Below are 22,488 nucleotides of genomic sequence, written 5' to 3'. Positions count from 1 at the left end.
CTTTTTATGTTCTATGATATTTTTTGATCAGATGCGTAGTTCTCGAGATATATCAAGATATTTAAAAGTTCCGAAGCCGCACCAACATAATAGAGATACAGAAACACCGTGGCCCCTTTCTTTGAGATAACTCTGCACTATTGCGAGCTGCAAATGCCACTTCCAGCTTAGCTGTGCAGAGGAAGAACAACAAGAAGAAGAAATATCTCGAAATATGTCCGTCAGGCCCCTTCCCTTGAGATAAATCTGCAAATATCTCGGAAACGAAGAGAGCTATGGCAAAATGTTAAGAGACCTTTTTTGTAGAGAATTAGGTTTCCTACTTTTTATGTTCTATGATATTTTTTGATCAGATGCGTAGTTCTCGAGATATATCAAGATATTCAAAAGTTCCGAAGCCGCACCAACATAATAGAGATACAGAAACACCGTGGCCCCTTTCTTTGAGATAACTCTGCACTATTGCGAGCTGCAAATGCCACTTCCAGCTTAGCTGTGCAGAAGAAGAACAACAAGAAGAAGAAATATCTCGAAATATGTCCGTCAGGCCAGTTCCTTTGAGGTGAATCTGCAAATATCTCGGAAACGAAGCGAGCTATGGCAAAATGTTAAGAGACGTTTTTTGTAGAGAATTATGTTTCCTACAATTTATGTTCTATGACATTTTTTGATCAGAAGCGTAGTTTTCGAGATATATCGAGATATTTAAAAGTTCCGAAGCCGCACCAACATAATAGGGATACAGAAACACCGTGGCCCCTTTCTTTGAGATAACTCTGCACTAGTGCGAGCCGCAAATGCCACTTCCAGCTTAGCTGTACAGAAGAAGAACAACAAGAAGAAGAAATATCTCGAAATATGTCCGTCAGGCCCCTTCCCTTGAGATAAATCTGCAAATATCTCGGAAACGAAGAGAGCTATGGCAAAATGTTAAGAGACCTTTTTTGTAGAGAATTAGGTTTCCTACTTTTTATGTTCTATGATATTTTTTGATCAGATGCGTAGTTCTCGAGATATATCAAGATATTCAAAAGTTCCGAAGCCGCACCGACATAATAGAGATACAGAAACACCGTGGCCCCTTTCTTTGAGATAACTCTGCACTATTGCGAGCTGCAAATGCCACTTCCAGCTTAGCTGTGCAGAAGAAGAACAACAAGAAGAAGAAATATCTCGAAATATGTCCGTCAGGCCCCTTCCCTTGAGATAAATATGCAAATATCTCGGAAAAGAACCGAGCTATGGCAAAATGTTAAGCGACCTTTTTTGTAGAGAATTAAGTTTCCTACTTTTTATGTTCTATGATATTTTTTGATCAGATGCGTAGTTCTCGAGATATATCAAGATATTTAAAAGTTCCGAAGCCGCACCAACATAATAGAGATACAGAAACACCGTGGCCTCTTTCTTTGAGATAACTCTGCACTATTGCGAGCTGCAAATGCCACTTTCAGCTTAGCTGTACAGAAGAAGAACAACAAGAAGAAGAAATATCTCGAAATATGTCCGTCAGGCCCCTTCCCTTGAGATAAATCTGCAAATATCTCGGAAACGAAGAGAGCTATGGCAAAATGTTGAGAGACCTTTTTTGTAGAGAATTAGGTTTCCTACTTTTTATGTTCTATGATATTTTTTGATCAGATGCGTAGTTCTCGAGATATATCAAGATATTTAAAAGTTCCGAAGCCGCACCAACATAATAGAGATACAGAAACACCGTGGCCCCTTTCTTTGAGATAACTCTGCACTATTGCGAGCTGCAAATGCCACTTCCAGCTTAGCTGTGCAGAGGAAGAACAACAAGAAGAAGAAATATCTCGAAATATGTCCGTCAGGCCCCTTCCCTTGAGATAAATCTGCAAATATCTCGGAAACGAAGCGAGCTATGGCAAAATGTTAAGAGACCTTTTTTGTAGAGAATTAAGTTTCCTACTTTTTATGTTCTATGATATTTTTCGATCAGAGGCGTAGTTCTCGAGATATATCAAGATATTTAAAAGTTCCGAAGCCGCACCAACATAATAGAGATACAGAAACACCGTGGCCCCTTTCTTTGAGATAACTCTGCACTATTGCGAGCTGCAAATGCCACTTCCAGCTTAGCTGTGCAGAAGAAGAACAACAAGAAGAAGAAATATCTCGAAATATGTCCGTCAGGCCCCTTCCCTTGAGATAAATCTGCAAATATCTCGGAAACGAAGCGAGCTATGGCAAAATGTTAAGAGACCTTATGTGTAGAGAATTAAGTTTCCTACTTTTTATGTTCTATGGTATTTTTTGATCAGATGCGTAGTTCTCGAGATATATCAAGATATTTAAAAGTTCCGAAGCCGCACCAACATAATAGAGATACAGAAACACCGTGGCCTCTCTCTTTGAGATAACTCTGCACTATTGCGAGCTGGAAATGCCACTTCCAGTTTAGCTGTGCAGAAGAAGAACAACAAGAAGAAGAAATATCTCGAAATATGTCCGTTAGGCCCCTTCCCTTGAGATAAATCTGCAAATATCTCGGAAACGAAGCGAGCTATGGCAAAATGTTAACAGACTTTTTTGTAGAGAATTAAGTTTCCTACTTTTTATGTTCTATGATATTTTTTGATCAGACGCGTAGTTCTCGAGATATATCAAGATATTTAAAAGTTCCGAAGCCGCACCAACATAATAGAGATACAGAAACACCGTGGCCCCTTTCTTTAAGATAACTCTGCACTATTGCGAGCTGCAAATGCCACTTCCAGCTTAGCTGTGCAGAGGAAGAACAACAAGAAGAAGAAATATCTCGAAATATGTCCGTCAGGCCAGTTCCTTTGAGCTGAATCTGCAAATATCTCGGAAACGAAGCGAGCTATGGCAAAATGTTAAGAGACGTTTTTTGTAGAGAATTATGTTTCCTACAATTTATGTTCTATGATATTTTTTGATCAGAAGCGTAGTTTTCGAGATATATCGAGATATTTAAAAGTTCCGAAGCCGCACCAACATGATAGAGATACAGAAACACCGTGGCCCCTTTCTTTGAGATAACTCTGCACTAGTGCGAGCCGCAAATGCCACTTCCAGCTTAGCTGTGCAGAAGAAGAACAACAAGAAGAAGAAATATCTCGAAATATGTCCGTCAGGCCCCTTCCCTTGAGATAAATCTGCAAATATCTCGGAAACGAAGCGAGCTATTGCAAAATGTTAAGAGACCTTTTTTGTAGAGAATTGAGTTTCCTACTTTTTATGTTCTATGAAATTTTTTGATCAGATGCGTAGTTCTCGCGATATATCAAGATATTTAAAAGTTAAGAAGCCGCACTAACATAATAGAGATACAGAAACACCGTGGCCCCTTTCTTTGAGATAACTCTGCACTATTGCGAGCTGCAAATGTCACTTCCAGCTTAGCTGTGCAGAAGAAGAACAACAAGAAGAAGAAATATCACGAAATATGTCCGTTAGGCCCCTTCCCTTGAGATAAATCTGCAAATATCTCGGAAACGAAGCGAGCTATGGCAAAATGTTAAGAGACCTTTTTTGTAGCGAATTAAGTTTCCTACTTTTTATGTTCTATGATATTTTTTGATCAGATGCGTAGTTCTCGAGATATATCAAGATATTTAAAAGTTCCGAAGCCGCACCAACATAATAGAGATACAGAAACACCGTGGCCCCTTTCTTTCAGATAGCTATGCACTATTGCGAACTGCAAATGCCACTTCCAGCTTAGCTGTGCAGAAGAAGAACAACAAGAAGAAGAAATATCTCGAAATATGTCCGTCAGGCCCCTTACCTTGAGATAAATCTGCAAATATCTCGGGAACGAAGCGAGCTATGGCAAAATGTTAAGAGACCTTTTTTGTAGAGAATTAAGTTTCCTACTTTTTATCTTCTATGATATTTTCTGATCAGATGCGTAGTTCTCGAGATATATCAAGATATTTAAAAGTTCCGAAGCCGCACCAACATAATAGGGATACAGAAACACCGTGGCCCCTCTCTTTGAGATAACTCTGCACAATTGCGAGCTGCAAATGCCACTTCCAGCTTAGCTGTGCAGAAGAGGAACAACAAGAAGAAGAAATATCTCGAAATATGTCCGTCAGGCCCCTTCCCTTGAGATAAATCTGCAAATATCTCGGAAACGAAGCGAGCTATGGCAAAATGTTAAGAGACCTTTTTTGTAGAGAATTATGTTTCCTACTTTTTATGTTCTGTGATATTTTTTGATCAGACGCGTAGTTCTCGAGATATATCAAGATATTTAAAAGTTCCGAAGCCGCACCAACATAATAGAGATACAGAAACACCGTGGCCCCTCTCTTTGAGATAACTCTGCACTATTGCGAGCTGGAAATGCCACTTCCAGTTTAGCTGTGCAGAAGAAGAACAACAAGAAGAAGAAATATCTCGAAATATGTCCGTTAGGCCCGTTCCCTTGAGATAAATCTGCAAATATCTCGGAAACGAAGCGAGCTATGGCAAAATGTTAACAGACTTTTTTGTAGAGAATTAAGTTTCCTACTTTTTATGTTCTATGATATTTTTTGATCAGACGCGTAGTTCTCGAGATATATCAAGATATTTAAAAGTTCCGAAGCCGCACCAACATAATAGAGATACAGAAACACCGTGGCCCCTTTCTTTGAGATAAGTCTGCACTATTGCGAGCTGCAAATGCCACTTCCAGCTTAGCTGTGCAGAAGAAGAACAACAAGAAGAAGAAATATCTCGAAATATGTCCGTCAGGCCCCTTCCCTTGAAATAAATCTGCAAATATCTCGGAAACGAAGAGAGCTATGGCAAAATGATAAGAGACCTTTTTTGTAGAGAATTAAGTTGCCTACTTTTTATGTTCTATGATATTTTTTGATCAGATGCGTAGTTCTCGAGATATATCAAGATATTTAAAAGTTCCGAAGCCGCACCAACATAATAGAGATACAGAAACACCGTGGCCCCTTTCTTTGAGATAACTCTGCACTATTGCGAGCTGCAAATGCCACTTCCAGCTTAGCTGTGCAGAGGAAGAACAACAAGAAGAAGAAATATCTCGAAATATGTCCGTCAGGCCAGTTCCTTTGAGCTGAATCTGCAAATATCTCGGAAACGAAGCGAGCTATGGCAAAATGTTAAGAGACGTTTTTTGTAGAGAATTATGTTTCCTACAATTTATGTTGTATGATATTTTTTGATCAGAAGCGTAGTTTTCGAGATATATCGAGATATTTAAAAGTTCCGAAGCCGCACCAACATAATAGAGATACAGAAACACCGTGGCCCCTTTCTTTGAGATAACTCTGCACTAGTGCGAGCCGCAAATGCCACTTCCAGCTTAGCTGTGCAGAAGAAGAACAACAAGAAGAAGAAATATCTCGGAATATGTCCGTCAGGCCCCTTCCATTGAGATAAATCTGCAAATATCTCGGAAACGAAGCGAGCTATTGCAAAATGTTAAGCGACCTTTTTTGTAGAGAATTAAGTTTCCTACTTTTTATGTTCTATGATATTTTTTGATCAGATGCGTAGTTCTCGAGATATATCAAGATATTTAAAAGTTCCGAAGCCGCAGCAACATAATAGAGATACAGAAACACCGTGGCCCCTTTCTTTGAGATAACTCTGCACTATTGCGAGCTGTAAATGCCACTTCCAGTTAAGCTGTGCAGAAGAAGAACAACAAGAAGAAGAAATATCTCGAAATATGTCCGTCAGGCCCCTTCCCTTGAGATATATCTGCAAATATCTCGGAAACGAAGCGAGCTATGGCAAAATGTTAAGAGACCTTTTTTGTAGAGAATTATGTTTCCTACAATTTATGTTCTATGATATTTTTTGTTCAGAAGCGTAGTTTTCGAGATATATCGAGATATTTAAAAGTTCCGAAGCCGCACCAACATAATAGAGATACAGAAACACCGTGGCCCCTTTCGTTGAGATAACTCTGCACTAGTGCGAGCCGCAAATGCCACTTCCAGCTTAGCTGTGCAGAAGAAGAACAACAAGAAGAAGAAATATCTCGAAATATGTCCGTCAGGCCCCTTCCCTTGAGATAAATCTGCAAATATCTCGGAAACGAAGCGAGCTATGGCAAAATGTTAAGAGACCTTTTTTGTAGAGAATTATGTTTCCTACAATTTATGTTCTATGATATTTTTTGTTCAGAAGCGTAGTTTTCGAGATATATCGAGATATTTAAAAGTTCCGAAGCCGCACCAACATAATAGAGATACAGAAACACCGTGGCCCCTTTCGTTGAGATAACTCTGCACTAGTGCGAGCCGCAAATGCCACTTCCAGCTTAGCTGTGCAGAAGAAGAACAACAAGAAGAAGAAATATCTCGAAATATGTCCGTCAGGCCCCTTCCCTTGAGATAAATCTGCAAATATCTCGGAAACGAAGCGAGCTATGGCAAAATGTTAAGAGACCTTTTTTGTAGAGAATTATGTTTCCTACAATTTATGTTCTATGATATTTTTTGATCAGATGCGTAGTTCTCGAGATATACCAAGATATTTAAAAGTTCCGAAGCCGCACCAACATAATAGAGATACAGAAACACCGTGGCCACTTTCTTTGAGATAACTCTGCACTATTGCGAGCTGCAAATGCCACTTCCAGCTTAGCTGTGCAGAGGAAGAACAACAAGAAGAAGGAATATCTCGAAATATGTCCGTCAGGCCAGTTCCTTTGAGCTGAATCTGCAAATATCTCGGAAACGAAGCGAGCTATGGCAAAATGTTAAGAGACGTTTTTTGTAGAGAATTATGTTTCCTACAATTTATGTTCTATGATATTTTTTGATCAGAAGCGTAGTTTTCGAGATATATCGAGATATTTAAAAGTTCCGAAGCCGCACCAACATAATAGAGATACAGAAACACCGTGGCCCCTTTCTTTGAGATAACTCTGCACTAGTGCGAGCCGCAAATGCCACTTCCAGCTTAGCTGTGCAGAACAAGAACAACAAGAAGAAGAAATATCTCGAAATATGTCCGTCAGGCCCCTTCCCTTGAGATAAATCTGCAAATATCTCGGAAACGAAGCGAGCGATGGCAAAATGTTAAGAGACCTTTTTTGTAGAGAATTATGTTTCCTACAATTTATGTTCTATGATATTTTTTGATCAGATGCGTAGTTCTCGAGATATACCAAGATATTTAAACGTTCCGAAGCCGCACCAACATAATAGAGATACAGAAACACCGTGGCCACTTTCTTTGAGATAACTCTGCACTATTGCGAGCTGCAAATGCCACTTCCAGCTTAGCTGTGCAGAGGAAGAACAACAAGAAGAAGGAATATCTCGAAATATGTCCGTCAGGCCAGTTCCTTTGAGCTGAATCTGCAAATATCTCGGAAACGAAGCGAGCTATTGCAAAATGTTAAGAGACCTTTTTTGTAGAGAATTGAGTTTCCTACTTTTTATGTTCTATGATATTTTTTGATCAGATGCGTAGTTCTCGAGATATACCAAGATATTTAAAAGTTCCGAAGCCGCACCAACATAATAGAGATACAGAAACACCGTGGCCACTTTCTTTGAGATAACTCTGCACTATTGCGAGCTGCAAATGCCACTTCCAGCTTAGCTGTGCAGAGGAAGAACAACAAGAAGAAGGAATATCTCGAAATATGTCCGTCAGGCCAGTTCCTTTGAGCTGAATCTGTAAATATCTCGGAAACGAAGCGAGCTATGGCAAAATGTTAAGAGACGTTTTTTGTAGAGAATTATGTTTCCTACAATTTATGTTCTATGATATTTTTTGATCAGAAGCGTAGTTTTCGAGATATATCGAGATATTTAAAAGTTCCGAAGCCGCACCAACATAATAGAGATACAGAAACACCGTGGCCCCTTTCTTTGAGATAACTCTGCACTAGTGCGAGCCGCAAATGCCACTTCCAGCTTAGCTGTGCAGAACAAGAACAACAAGAAGAAGAAATATCTCGAAATATGTCCGTCAGGCCCCTTCCCTTGAGATAAATCTGCAAATATCTCGGAAACGAAGCGAGCGATGGCAAAATGTTAAGAGACCTTTTTTGTAGAGAATTATGTTTCCTACAATTTATGTTCTATGATATTTTTTGATCAGATGCGTAGTTCTCGAGATATACCAAGATATTTAAACGTTCCGAAGCCGCACCAACATAATAGAGATACAGAAACACCGTGGCCACTTTCTTTGAGATAACTCTGCACTATTGCGAGCTGCAAATGCCACTTCCAGCTTAGCTGTGCAGAGGAAGAACAACAAGAAGAAGGAATATCTCGAAATATGTCCGTCAGGCCAGTTCCTTTGAGCTGAATCTGCAAATATCTCGGAAACGAAGCGAGCTATTGCAAAATGTTAAGAGACCTTTTTTGTAGAGAATTGAGTTTCCTACTTTTTATGTTCTATGATATTTTTTGATCAGATGCGTAGTTCTCGAGATATATCAAGATATTTAAAAGTTCCGAAGCCGCACCAACATAATAGAGATACAGAAACACCGTGGCCCCTTTCTTTCAGATAACTATGCACTATTGCGAGCTGCAAATGCCACTTCCAGCTTAGCTGTGCAGAAGAAGAACAACAAGAAGAAGAAATATCTCGAAATATGTCCGTCAGGCCAGTTCCTTTGAGCTGAATCTGCAAATATCTCGGAAACGAAGCGAGCTATGGCAAAATGTTAAGAGACGTTTTTTGTAGAGAATTATGTTTCCTACAATTTATGTTCTATGACATTTTTTGATCAGAAGCGTAGTTTTCGAGATATATCGAGATATTTAAAAGTTCCGAAGCCGCAAGAACATAATAGGGATACAGAAACACCGTGGCCCCTTTCTTTGAGATAACTGTGCACTAGTGCGAGCCGCAAATGCCACTTCCAGCTTAGCTGTGCAGAAGAAGAACAACAAGAAGAAGAAATATCTCGAAATATGTCCGTCAGGCCACTTCCCTTGAGATAAATCTGCAAATATCTCGGAAACGAAGCGAGCTATGGCAAAATGTTAAGAGACGTTTTTTGTATGGAATTATGTTTCCTACAATTTATGTTCTATGATATTTTTTGATCCGAAGCGTAGTTTTCGAGATATATCGAGATATTTAAAAGTTCCGAAGCCGCACCAACATAATAGAGATACAGAAACACCGTGGCCCCTTTCGTTGAGATAACTCTGCACTAGTGCGAGCTGCAAATGCCACTTCCAGCTTAGCTGTGCAGTGGAAGAACAACAAGAAGAAGAAATATCTCGAAATATGTCCGTCAGGCCAGTTCCTTTGAGCTGAATCTGCAAATATCTCGGAAACGAAGCGAGCTATGGCAAAATGTTAAGAGACGTTTTTTGTAGAGAATTATGTTTCCTACAATTTATGTTCTATGATATTTTTTGATCAGAAGCGTAGTTCTCGAGATATATCAAGATATTTAAAAGTTCCGAAGCCGCACCAACATAATAGGGATACAGAAACACCGTGGCCCCGTTCTTTGAGATAACTCTGCACTAGTGCGAGCCGCAAATGCCACTTCCAGCTTAGCTGTGCAGAAGAAGAACGACAAGAAGAAGAAATATCTCGAAATATGTCCGTCAGGCCCCTTCCCTTGAGATAAATATGCAAATATCTCGGAAACGAAGCGAGCTATGGCAAAATGTTAAGCGACCTTTTTTGTAGAGAATTAAGTTTCCTACTTTTTATGTTCTATGATATTTTTTGATCAGATGCGTAGTTCTCGAGATATATCAAGATATTTAAAAGTTCCGAAGCCGCACCAACATAATAGAGATACAGAAACACCGTGGCCCCTTTCTTTGAGATAACTCTGCACTATTGCGAGCTGCAAATGCCACTTTCAGCTTAGCTGTACAGAAGAAGAACAACAAGAAGAAGAAATATCTCGAAATATGTCCGTCAGGCCCCTTCCCTTGAGATAAATCTGCAAATATCTCGGAAACGAAGAGAGCTATGGCAAAATGTTAAGAGACCTTTTTTGTAGAGAATTAGGTTTCCTACTTTTTATGTTCTATGATATTTTTTGATCAGATGCGTAGTTCTCGAGATATATCAAGATATTCAAAAGTTCCGAAGCCGCACCAACATAATAGAGATACAGAAACACCGTGGCCCCTTTCTTTGAGATAACTCTGCACTATTGCGAGCTGCAAATGCCACTTCCAGCTTAGCTGTGCAGTGGAAGAACAACAAGAAGAAGAAATATCTCGAAATATGTCCGTCAGGCCAGTTCCTTTGAGCTGAATCTGCAAATATCTCGGAAACGAAGCGAGCTATGGCAAAATGTTAAGAGACGTTTTTTGTAGAGAATTAAGTTTCCTACTTTTTATGTTCTATGATATTTTTTGATCAGATGCGTAGTTCTCGAGATATATCAAGATATTTAAAAGTTCCGAAGCCGCACCAACATAATAGAGATACAGAAACACCGTGGCCCCTTTCTTTGAGATAACTCTGCACTATTGCGAGCTGTAAATGCCACTTCCAGTTAAGCTGTGCAGAAGAAGAACAACAAGAAGAAGAAATATCTCGAAATATGTCCGTCAGGGCCCTTCCCTTGAGATAAATCTGCAAATATCTCGGAAACGAAGCGAGCTATTGCAAAATGTTAAGAGACCTTTTTTGTAGAGAATTGAGTTTCCTACTTTTTATGTTCTATGAAATTTTTTGATCAGATGCGTAGTTCTCGAGATATATCAAGATATTTAAAAGTTAAGAAGCCGCACTAACATAATAGAGATACAGAAACACCGTGGCCCCTTTCTTTGAGATAACTCTGCACTATTGCGAGCTGCAAATGCCACTTCCAGCTTAGCTGTGCAGAAGAAGAACAACAAGAAGAAGAAATATCACGAAATATGTCCGTTAGGCCCCTTCCCTTGAGATAAATCTGCAAATATCTCGGAAACGAAGCGAGCTATGGCAAAATGTTAAGAGACCTTTTTTGTAGCGAATTAAGTTTCCTACTTTTTATGTTCTATGATATTTTTTGATCAGATGCGTAGTTCTCGAGATATATCAAGATATTTAAAAGTTCCGAAGCCGCACCAACATAATAGAGATACAGAAACACCGTGGCCCCTTTCTTTCAGATAGCTATGCACTATTGCGAACTGCAAATGCCACTTCCAGCTTAGCTGTGCAGAAGAAGAACAACAAGAAGAAGAAATATCTCGAAATATGTCCGTCAGGCCCCTTCCCTTGAGATAAATCTGCAAATATCTCGGAAACGAAGAGAGCTATGGCAAAATGTTAAGAGACCTTTTTTGTAGAGAATTAGGTTTCCTACTTTTTATGTTCTATGATATTTTTTGATCAGATGCGTAGTTCTCGAGATATATCAAGATATTCAAAAGTTCCGAAGCCGCACCAACATAATAGAGATACAGAAACACCGTGGCCCCTTTCTTTGAGATAACTCTGCACTATTGCGAGCTGCAAATGCCACTTCCAGCTTAGCTGTGCAGTGGAAGAACAACAAGAAGAAGAAATATCTCGAAATATGTCCGTCAGGCCAGTTCCTTTGAGCTGAATCTGCAAATATCTCGGAAACGAAGCGAGCTATGGCAAAATGTTAAGAGACGTTTTTTGTAGAGAATTAAGTTTCCTACTTTTTATGTTCTATGATATTTTTTGATCAGATGCGTAGTTCTCGAGATATATCAAGATATTTAAAAGTTAAGAAGCCGCACCAACATAATAGAGATACAGAAACACCGTGGCCCCTTTCTTTGAGATAACTCTGCACTATTGCGAGCTGCAAATGCCACTTCCAGCTTAGCTGTGCAGAAGAAGAACAACAAGAAGAAGAAATATCACAAAATATGTCCGTTAGGCCCCTTCCCTTGAGATAAATCTGCAAATATCTCGGAAACGAAGCGAGCTATGGCAAAATGTTAAGAGACCTTTTTTGTAGCGAATTAAGTTTCCTACTTTTTATGTTCTATGATATTTTTTGATCAGATGCGTAGTTCTCGAGATATATCAAGATATTTAAAAGTTCCGAAGCCGCACCAACATAATAGAGATACAGAAACACCGTGGCCCGTTTCTTTCAAATAGCTATGCACTATTGCGAGCTGCAAATGCCACTTCCAGCTTAGCTGTGCAGAAGAAGAACAACAAGAAGAAGAAATATCTCGAAATATGTCCGTCAGGCCCCTTACCTTGAGATAAATCTGCAAATATCTCGGAAACGAAGCGAGCTATGGCAAAATGTTAAGAGACCTTTTTTGTAGAGAATTAAGTTTCCTACTTTTTATCTTCTATGATATTTTCTGATCAGATGCGTAGTTCTCGAGATATATCAAGATATTTAAAAGTTCCGAAGCCGCACCAACATAATAGAGATACAGAAACACCGTGGCCCCTCTCTTTGAGATAACTCTGCACAATTGCGAGCTGCAAATGCCACTTCCAGCTTAGCTGTGCAGAAGAGGAACAACAAGAAGAAGCAATATCTCGAAATATGTCCGTCAGGCCCCTTCCCTTGAGATAAATCTGCAAATATCTCGGAAACGAAGCGAGCTATGGCAAAATGTTAAGAGACCTTTTTTGTAGAGAATTATGTTTCCTACTTTTTATGTTCGATGATATTTTTTGATCAGACGCGTAGTTCTCGAGATATATCAAGATATTTAAAAGTTCCGAAGCCGCACCAACATAATAGAGATACAGAAACACCGTGGCTCCTTTCTTTGAGATAACTCTGCACTATTGCGAGCTGCAAATGCCACTTCCAGCTTAGCTGTGCAGAAGAAGAACAACAAGAAGAAGAAATATCACGAAATATGTCCGTTAGGCCCCTTCCCTTGAGATAAATCTGCAAATATCTCGGAAACGAAGCGAGCTATGGCAAAATGTTAAGAGACCTTTTTTGTAGCGAATTAAGTTTCCTACTTTTTATGTTCTATGATATTTTTTGATCAGATGCGTAGTTCTCGAGATATATCAAGATATTTAAAAGTTCCGAAGCCGCACCAACATAATAGAGATACAGAAACACCGTGGCCCGTTTCTTTCAGATAGCTATGCACTATTGCGAGCTGCAAATGCCACTTCCAGCTTAGCTGTGCAGAAGAAGAACAACAAGAAGAAGAAATATCTCGAAATATGTCCGTCAGGCCCCTTACCTTGAGATAAATCTGCAAATATCTCGGAAACGAAGCGAGCTATGGCAAAATGTTAAGAGACCTTTTTTGTAGAGAATTAAGTTTCCTACTTTTTATCTTCTATGATATTTTCTGATCAGATGCGTAGTTCTCGAGATATATCAAGATATTTAAAAGTTCCGAAGCCCCACCAACATAATAGAGATACAGAAACACCGTGGCCCCTTTCTTTGAGATAACTCTGCACTATTGCGAGCTGCAAAGGCCACTTCCAGCTTAGCTGTGCAGAAGAAGAACAACAAGAAGAAGAAATATCTCGAAATATGTCCGTCAGGCCCCTTCCCTTGAGATAAATCTGCAAATATCTCGGAAACGAAGAGAGCTATGGCAAAATGATAAGAGACCTTTTTTGTAGAGAATTAAGTTTCCTACTTTTTATGTTCTATGATATTTTTTGATCAGATGCGTAGTTCTCGAGATATATCAAGATATTTAAAAGTTCCGAAGCCGCACCAACATAATAGAGATACAGAAACACCGTGGCCCCTTTCTTTGAGATAACTCTGCACTATTGCGAGCTGCAAATGCCACTTCCAGCTTAGCTGTGCAGAGGAAGAACAACAAGAAGAAGAAATATCTCGAAATATGTCCGTCAGGCCAGTTCCTTTGAGCTGAATCTGCAAATATCTCGGAAACGAAGCGAGCTATGGCAAAATGTTAAGAGACGTTTTTTGTAGAGAATTATGTTTCCTACAATTTATGTTCTATGATATTTTTTGATCAGAAGCGTAGTTTTCGAGATATATCGAGATATTTAAAAGTTCCGAAGCCGCACCAACATAATAGAGATACAGAAACACCGTGGCCCCTTTCTTTGAGATAACTCTGCACTAGTGCGAGCCGCAAAGGCCACTTCCAGCTTAGCTGTGCAGAAGAAGAACAACAAGAAGAAGAAATATCACGAAATATGTCCGTTAGGCCCCTTCCCTTGAGATAAATCTGCAAATATCTCGGAAACGAAGCGAGCTATGGCAAAATGTTAAGAGACCTTTTTTGTAGCGAATTAAGTTTCCTACTTTTTATGTTCTATGATATTTTTTGATCAGATGCGTAGTTCTCGAGATATATCAAGATATTTAAAAGTTCCGAAGCCGCACCAACATAATAGAGATACAGAAACACCGTGGCCCCTTTCTTTCAGATAGCTATGCACTATTGCGAGCTGCAAATGCCACTTCCAGCTTAGCTGTGCAGAAGAAGAACAACAAGAAGAAGAAATATCTGGAAATATGTCCGTCAGGCCCCTTACCTTGAGATAAATCTGCAAATATCTCGGAAACGAAGCGAGCTATGGCAAAATGTTAAGAGACCTTTTTTGTAGAGAATTAAGTTTCCTACTTTTTATCTTCTATGATATTTTCTGATCAGATGCGTAGTTCTCGAGATATATCAAGATATTTAAAAGTTCCGAAGCCGCACCAACATAATAGAGATACAGAAACACCGTGGCCCCTCTCTTTGAGATAACTCTGCACTATTGCGAGCTGCAAATGCCACTTCCAGCTTAGCTGTACAGAAGAGGAACAACAAGAAGAAGAAATATCTCGGAATATGTCCGTCAGGCCCCTTCCCTTGAGATAAATCTGCAAATATCTCGGAAACGATGCCAGCTATGGGAAAATGTTAAGAGACCTTTTTTGTAGAAAATTAAGTTCCCTACTTTTTATCTTCTATGATATTTTTTGATTAGATGCGTAGTTCTCGAGATATATCAAGATATTTAAAAGTTCCGAAGCCGCACCAACATAATAGAGATACAGAAACACCGTGGCCCCTTTCTTTGAGATAACTCTGCACTAGTGCGAGCCGCAAATGCCACTTCCAGCTTAGCTGTGCAGAAGAAGAACAACAAGAAGAAGAAATATCTCGAAATATGTCCGTCAGGCCCCTTCCCTTGAGATAAATCTGCAAATATCTCGGAAACGAAGCGAGCTATGGCAAAATGTTAAGAGACCTTTTTTGTAGCGAATTAAGTTTCCTACTTTTTATGTTCTATGATATTTTTTGATCAGATGCGTAGTTCTCGAGATATATCAAGATATTTAAAAGTTCCGATGCCGCACCAACATAATAGAGATACAGAAACACCGTGGCCCCTTTCTTTCAGATAGCTATGCACTATTGCGAGCTGCAAATGCCACTTCCAGCTTAGCTGTGCAGAAGAAGAACAACAAGAAGAAGAAATATCTCGAAATATGTCCGTCAGGCCCCTTACCTTGAGATAAATCTGCAAATATCTCGGAAACGAAGCGAGCTATGGCAAAATGTTAAGAGACCTTTTTTGTAGAGAATTAAGTTTCCTACTTTTTATCTTCTATGATATTTTCTGATCAGATGCGTAGTTCTCGAGATATATCAAGATATTTAAAAGTTCCGAAGCCGCACCAACATAATAGAGATACAGAAACACCGTGGCCCCTTTCGTCGAGATAACTCTGCACTATTGCGAGCCGCAAATGCCACTTCCAGCTTAGCTGTGCAGAAGAAGAACAACAAGAAGAAGAAATATCTCGAAATATGTCCGTCAGGCCCCTTCCCTTGAGATAAATCTGCAAACATCTCGGAAACCAAGCGAGCTATGGCAAAATGTTAAGAGACCTTTTTCGTAGAGAATTAAGTTTCCTACTTTTTATGTTCTATGATATTTTTTGATCAGAAGCGTAGTTTTCGAGATATATCAAGATATTTAAAAGTTCCGAAGCCGCACCAACATAATAGAGATACAGAAACACCGTGGCCCCTTTCGTTGAGATAACTCTGCACTATTGCGAGCTGCAAATGCCACTTCCAGCTTAGCTGTGCAGAAGAAGAACAACAAGAAGAAGAAATATCTCGAAATATGTCCGTCAGGCCAGTTCCTTTGAGCTGAATCTGCAAATATCTCGGAAACGAAGCGAGCTATGGCAAAATGTTAAGAGACGTTTTTTGTAGAGAATTATGTTTCCTACAATTTATGTTCTATGATATTTTTTGAACAGAAGCGTAGTTTTCGAGATATATCGAGATATTTAAAAGTTCCGAAGCCGCACCAACATAATAGAGATACAGAAACACCGTGGCCCCTTTCGTTGAGATAACTCTGCACTAGTGCGAGCTGCAAATGCCACTTCCAGCTTAGCTGTGCAGAAGAAGAACGACAAGAAGAAGAAATATCTCGAAATATGTCCGTCAGGCCCCTTCCCTTGAGATAAATATGCAAATATCTCGGAAACGAAGCGAGCTATGGCAAAATGTTAAGCGACCTTTTTTGTAGAGAATTAAGTTTCCTACTTTTTATGTTCTATGATATTTTTTGATCAGATGCGTAGTTCTCGAGATATATCAAGATATTTAAAAGTTCCGAAGCCGCACCAACATAATAGAGATACAGAAACACCGTGGCCCCTTTCTTTGAGATAACTCTGCACTATTGCGAGCTGCAAATGCCACTTTCAGCTTAGCTGTACAGAAGAAGAACAACAAGAAGAAGAAATATCTCGAAATATGTCCGTCAGGCCCCTTCCCTTGAGATAAATCTGCAAATATCTCGGAAACGAAGAGAGCTATGGCAAAATGTTAAGAGACCTTTTTTGTAGAGAATTAGGTTTCCTACTTTTTATGTTCTATGATATTTTTTGATCAGATGCGTAGTTCTCGAGATATATCAAGATATTCAAAAGTTCCGAAGCCGCACCAACATAATAGAGATACAGAAACACCGTGGCCCCTTTCTTTGAGATAACTCTGCACTATTGCGAGCTGCAAATGCCACTTCCAGCTTAGCTGTGCAGTGGAAGAACAACAAGAAGAAGAAATATCTCGAAATATGTCCGTCAGGCCAGTTCCTTTGAGCTGAATCTGCAAATATCTCGGAAACGAAGCGAGCTATGGCAAAATGTTAAGAGACGTTTTTTGTAGAGAATTAAGTTTCCTACTTTTTATGTTCTATGATATTTTTTGATCAGATGCGTAGTTCTCGAGATATATCAAGATATTTAAAAGTTCCGAAGCCGCACCAACATAATAGAGATACAGAAACACCGTGGCCCCTTTCTTTGAGATAACTCTGCACTATTGCGAGCTGCAAATGCCACTTTAAGCTTAGCTGTACAGAAGAAGAACAACAAGAAGAAGAAATATCTCGAAATATGTCCGTCAGGCCCCTTCCCTTGAGATAAATCTGCAAATATCTCGGAAACGAAGCGAGCTATGGCAAAATGTTAAGAGACCTTTTTTGTAGAGAATTAAGTTTCCTACTTTTTATGTTCTATGATATTTTTCGATCAGAGGCGTAGTTCTCGAGATATATCAAGATATTTAAAAGTTCCGAAGCCGCACCAACATAATAGAGATACAGAAACACCGTGGCCCCTTTCTTTGAGATAACTCTGCACTATTGCGAGCTGTAAATGCCACTTCCAGCTTAGCTGTGCAGAAGAAGAACAACAAGAAGAAGAAATATCTCGAAATATGTCCGTCAGGCCCCTTCCCTTGAGATAAATCTGCAAATATCTCGGAAACGACGCGAGCTATGGCAAAATGTTAAGAGACCTTTTTTGTAGAGAATTAAGTTTCCTACTTTTTATGTTCTATGATATTTTTTGATCAGATGCGTAGTTCTCGAGATATATCAAGATATTTAAAAGTTCCGAAGCCGCACCAACATAATAGAGATACAGAAACACCGTGGCCCCTTTCTTTGAGATAACTCTGCACTATTGCGAGCTGCAAATGCCACTTCCAGCTTAGCTGTGCAGAAGAAGAACAACAAGAAGAAGAAATATCTCGAAATATGTCCGTCAGGCCACTTCCCTTGAGATAAATCTGCAAATATCTCGGAAACGAAGCGAGCTATGGCAAAATGTTAAGAGACCTTTTTTGTAGAGAATTAGGTTTCCTACTTTTTATGTTCTATGATATTTTTTGATCAGATGCGTAGTTCTCGAGATATATCAAGATATTCAAAAGTTCCGAAGCCGCACCAACATAATAGAGATACAGAAACACCGTGGCCCCTTTCTTTGAGATAACTCTGCACTATTGCGAGCTGCAAATGCCACTTCCAGCTTAGCTGTGCAGTGGAAGAACAACAAGAAGAAGAAATATCTCGAAATATGTCCGTCAGGCCAGTTCCTTTGAGCTGAATCTGCAAATATCTCGGAAACGAAGCGAGCTATGGCACAATGTTAAGAGCCCTTTTTTGTAGAGAATTAAGTTTCCTACTTATTATGTTCTATGATATTTTTTGATCAGATGCGTAGTTCTCGAGATATATCAAGATATTTAAAAGTTCCGAAGCCGCACCAACATAATAGAGATACAGAAACACCGTGGCCCCTTTCTTTGAGATAACTCTGCACTATTGCGAGCTGCAAATGCCACTTCCAGCTTAGCTGTGCAGAAGAAGAACAACAAGAAGAAGAAATATCTCGAAATATGTCCGTCAGGCCAGTTCCTTTGAGATGAATCTGCAAATATCTCAGAAACGAAGCGAGCTATGGCAAAATGTTAAGAGACGTTTTTTGTAGAGAATTATGTTTCCTACAATTTATGTTCTATGACATTTTTTGATCAGAAGCGTAGTTTTCGAGATATATCGAGATATTTAAAAGTTCCGAAGCCGCACCAACATAATAGGGATACAGAAACACCGTGGCCCCTTTCTTTGAGATAACTCTGCACTAGTGCGAGCCGCAAATGCCACTTCCAGCTTAGCTGTGCAGAAGAAGAACAACAAGAAGAAGAAATATCTCGAAATATGTCCGTCAGGCCACTTCCCTTGAGATAAATCTGCAAATATCTCGGAAACGAAGCGAGCTATGGCAAAATGTTAAGAGACGTTTTTTGTAGAGAATTATGTTTCCTACAATTTATGTTCTATGATATTTTTTGATCAGAAGCGTAGTTTTCGAGATATATCGAGATATTTAAAAGTTCCGAAGCCGCACCAACATAATAGACATACAGAAACACCGTGGCCCCTTTCTTTGAGATAACTCTGCACTAGTGCGAGCCGCAAATGCCACTTCCAGCTTAGCTGTGCAGAAGAAGAGCAACAAGAAGAAGAAATATCTCGAAATATGTCCGACAGGCCCCTTCCCTTGAGATAAATCTGCAAATATCTCGGAAACGAAGCGAGCTATGGCGAAATGTTAAGAGACCTTTTCTGTAGAGAATTAAGTTTCCTACTTTTTATCTTCTATGATATTTTTTGATCAGATGCGTAGTTCTCGAGATAGATCAAGATACTTAAAAGTTCCGAAGCCGCACCAACATAATAGAGATACAGAAACACCGTGGCCCCTCTCTTTGAGATAACTCTGCACTATTGCGAGCTGCAAATGCCACTTCCAGCTTAGCTGTGCAGAAGAAGAACAACAAGAACAAGAAATATCTCGAAATATGTCCGTCAGGCCCCTTCCCTTGAGATAAATCTGCAAATATCTCGGAAACGAAGCGAGCTATGGCAAAATGTTTAGAGACCTTTCTTGTAGAGAATTAAGTTTCCTACTTTTTATGTAGTATGATATTTTTTGATCAGATGCGTAGTTCTCGAGATATATCAAGATATTTAAAAGTTCCGAAGCCGCACCAACATAATAGAGATACAGAAACACCGTGGCCCCTTTCTTTGAGATAACTCTGCACTATTGCGCGCTGCAAATGCCACTTCCAGCTTAGCTGTGCAGAAGAAGAACAACAAGAAGAAGAAATATCTCGAAATATGTCCGTCAGGCCCCTTCCCTTGAGATAAATCTGCAAATATCTCGGAAACGAAGCGAGCTATGGCAAAATGTTAAGAGACGTTTTTTGTAGAGAATTATGTTTCCTACAATTTATGTTCTATGATATTTTTTGATCAGAAGCGTAGTTTTCGAGATATATCGAGATATTTAAAAGTTCCGAAGCCGCACCAACATAATAGAGATACAGAAACACCGTGGCCCCTTTCGTTGAGATAACTCTGCACTAGTGCGAGCTGCAAATGCCACTTCCAGCTTAGCTGTGCAGTGGAAGAACAACAAGAAGAAGAAATATCTCGAAATATGTCCGTCAGGCCAGTTCCTTTGAGCTGAATCTGCAAATATCTCGGAAACGAAGCGAGCTATGGCAAAATGTTAAGAGACGTTTTTTGTAGAGAATTATGTTTCCTACAATTTATGTTCTATGATATTTTTTGATCAGAAGCGTAGTTCTCGAGATATATCAAGATATTTAAAAGTTCCGAAGCCGCACCAACATAATAGGGATACAGAAACACCGTGGCCCCGTTCTTTGAGATAACTCTGCACTAGTGCGAGCCGCAAATGCCACTTCCAGCTTAGCTGTGCAGAAGAAGAACAACAAGAAGAAGAAATATCTCGAAATATGTCCGTCAGGCCCCTTCCCTTGAGATAAATATGCAAATATCTCGGAAACGAAGCGAGCTATGGCAAAATGTTAAGCGACCTTTTTTGTAGAGAATTAAGTTTCCTACTTTTTATGTTCTATGATATTTTTTGTTCAGATGCGTAGTTCTCGAGATATATCAAGATATTTAAAAGTTCCGAAGCCGCACCAACATAATAGAGATACAGAAACACCGTGGCCCCTTTCTTTGAGATAACTCTGCACTATTGCGAGCTGCAAATGCCACTTCCAGCTTAGCTGTGCAGAAGAAGAACAACAAGAAGAAGAAATATCTCGAAATATGTCCGTCAGGCCAGTTCCTTTGAGCTGAATCTGCAAATATCTCGGAAACGAAGCGAGCTATGGCAAAATGTTAACAGACGTTTTTTGTAGAGAATTAAGTTTCCTACTTTTTATGTTCTGTGATATTTTTTGATCAGATGCGTAGTTCTCGAGATATATCAAGATATTTAAAAGTTCCGAAGCCGCACCAACATAATAGAGATACAGAAACACCGTGGCCCCTTTCTTTGAGATAACTCTGCACTATTGCGAGCTGCAAATGCCACTTTCAGCTTAGCTGTACAGAAGAAGAACAACAAGAAGAAGAAATATCTCGAAATATGTCCGTCAGGCCCCTTCCCTTGAGATAAATATGCAAATATCTCGGAAACGAAGCGAGCTATGGCAAAATGTTAAGAGACCTTTTTTGTAGAGAATTAAGTTTCCTACTTTTTATGTTCTATGATATTTTTTGATCAGATGCGTAGTTCTCGAGATATATCAAGATATTTAAAAGTTCCGAAGCCGCACCAACATAATAGAGATACAGAAACACCGTGGCCCCTTTCTTTGAGATAACTCTGCACTATTGCGAGCTGCAAATGCCACTTCCAGCTTAGCTGTGCAGAGGAAGAACAACAAGAAGAAGAAATATCTCGAAATATGTCCGTCAGGCCAGTTCCTTTGAGCTGAATCTGCAAATATCTCGGAAACGAAGCGAGCTATGGCAAAATGTTAAGAGACGTTTTTTGTAGAGAATTATGTTTCCTACAATTTATGTTCTATGATATTTTTTGATCAGAAGCGTAGTTTTCGAGATATATCGAGATATTTAAAAGTTCCGAAGACGCACCAACATAATAGAGATACAGAAACACCGTGGCCCCTTTCTTTGAGATAACTGTGCACCAGTGCGAGCCGCAAATGCCACTTCCAGCTTAGCTGTGCAGAAGAAGAACAACAAGAAGAAGAAATATCTCGAAATATGTCCGTCAGGCCCCTTCCCTTGAGATATATCTGCAAATATCTCGGAAACGAAGCGAGCTATGGCAAAATGTTAAGAGACCGTTTTTGTAGAGAATTATGTTTCCTACTTTTTATGTTCTATGATATTTTTTGATCAGACGCGTAGTTCTCGAGATATATCAAGATATTTAAAAGTTCCGAAGCCGCACCAACATAATAGAGATACAGAAACACCGTGGCCCCTTTCTTTGAGATAACTCTGCACTATTGCGAGCTGCAAATGCCACTTCCAGCTTAGCTGTGCAGAAGAAGAACAACAAGAAGAAGACATATCTCGAAATATGTCCGTCAGGCCCCTTCCCTTGAGATAAATCTGCAAATATCTCGGAAACGAAGAGAGCTATGGCAAAATGTTAAGAGACCTTTTTTGTAGAGAATTAAGTTTCCTACTTTTCATGTTCTATGATATTTTTTGATCAGATGCGTAGTTCTCGAGATATATCAAGATATTTAAAAGTTCCGAAGCCGCACCAACATAATAGAGATACAGAAACACCGTGGCCCCTTTCTTTGAGATAACTCTGCACTATTGCGAGCTGTAAATGCCACTTCCAGCTTAGCTGTGCAGAAGAAGAACAACAAGAAGAAGAAATATCTCGAAATATGTCCGTCAGGCCCCTTCCCTTGAGATATATCTGCAAATATCTCGGAAACGAAGCGA

Source organism: Osmia lignaria, unplaced genomic scaffold (assembly GCF_051020975.1).
Source record: "Osmia lignaria lignaria isolate PbOS001 unplaced genomic scaffold, iyOsmLign1 scaffold0001, whole genome shotgun sequence".
Lineage (NCBI taxonomy): Eukaryota > Metazoa > Arthropoda > Insecta > Hymenoptera > Megachilidae > Osmia > Osmia lignaria.
Note: the sequence above shows the minus strand (reverse complement) of the source record.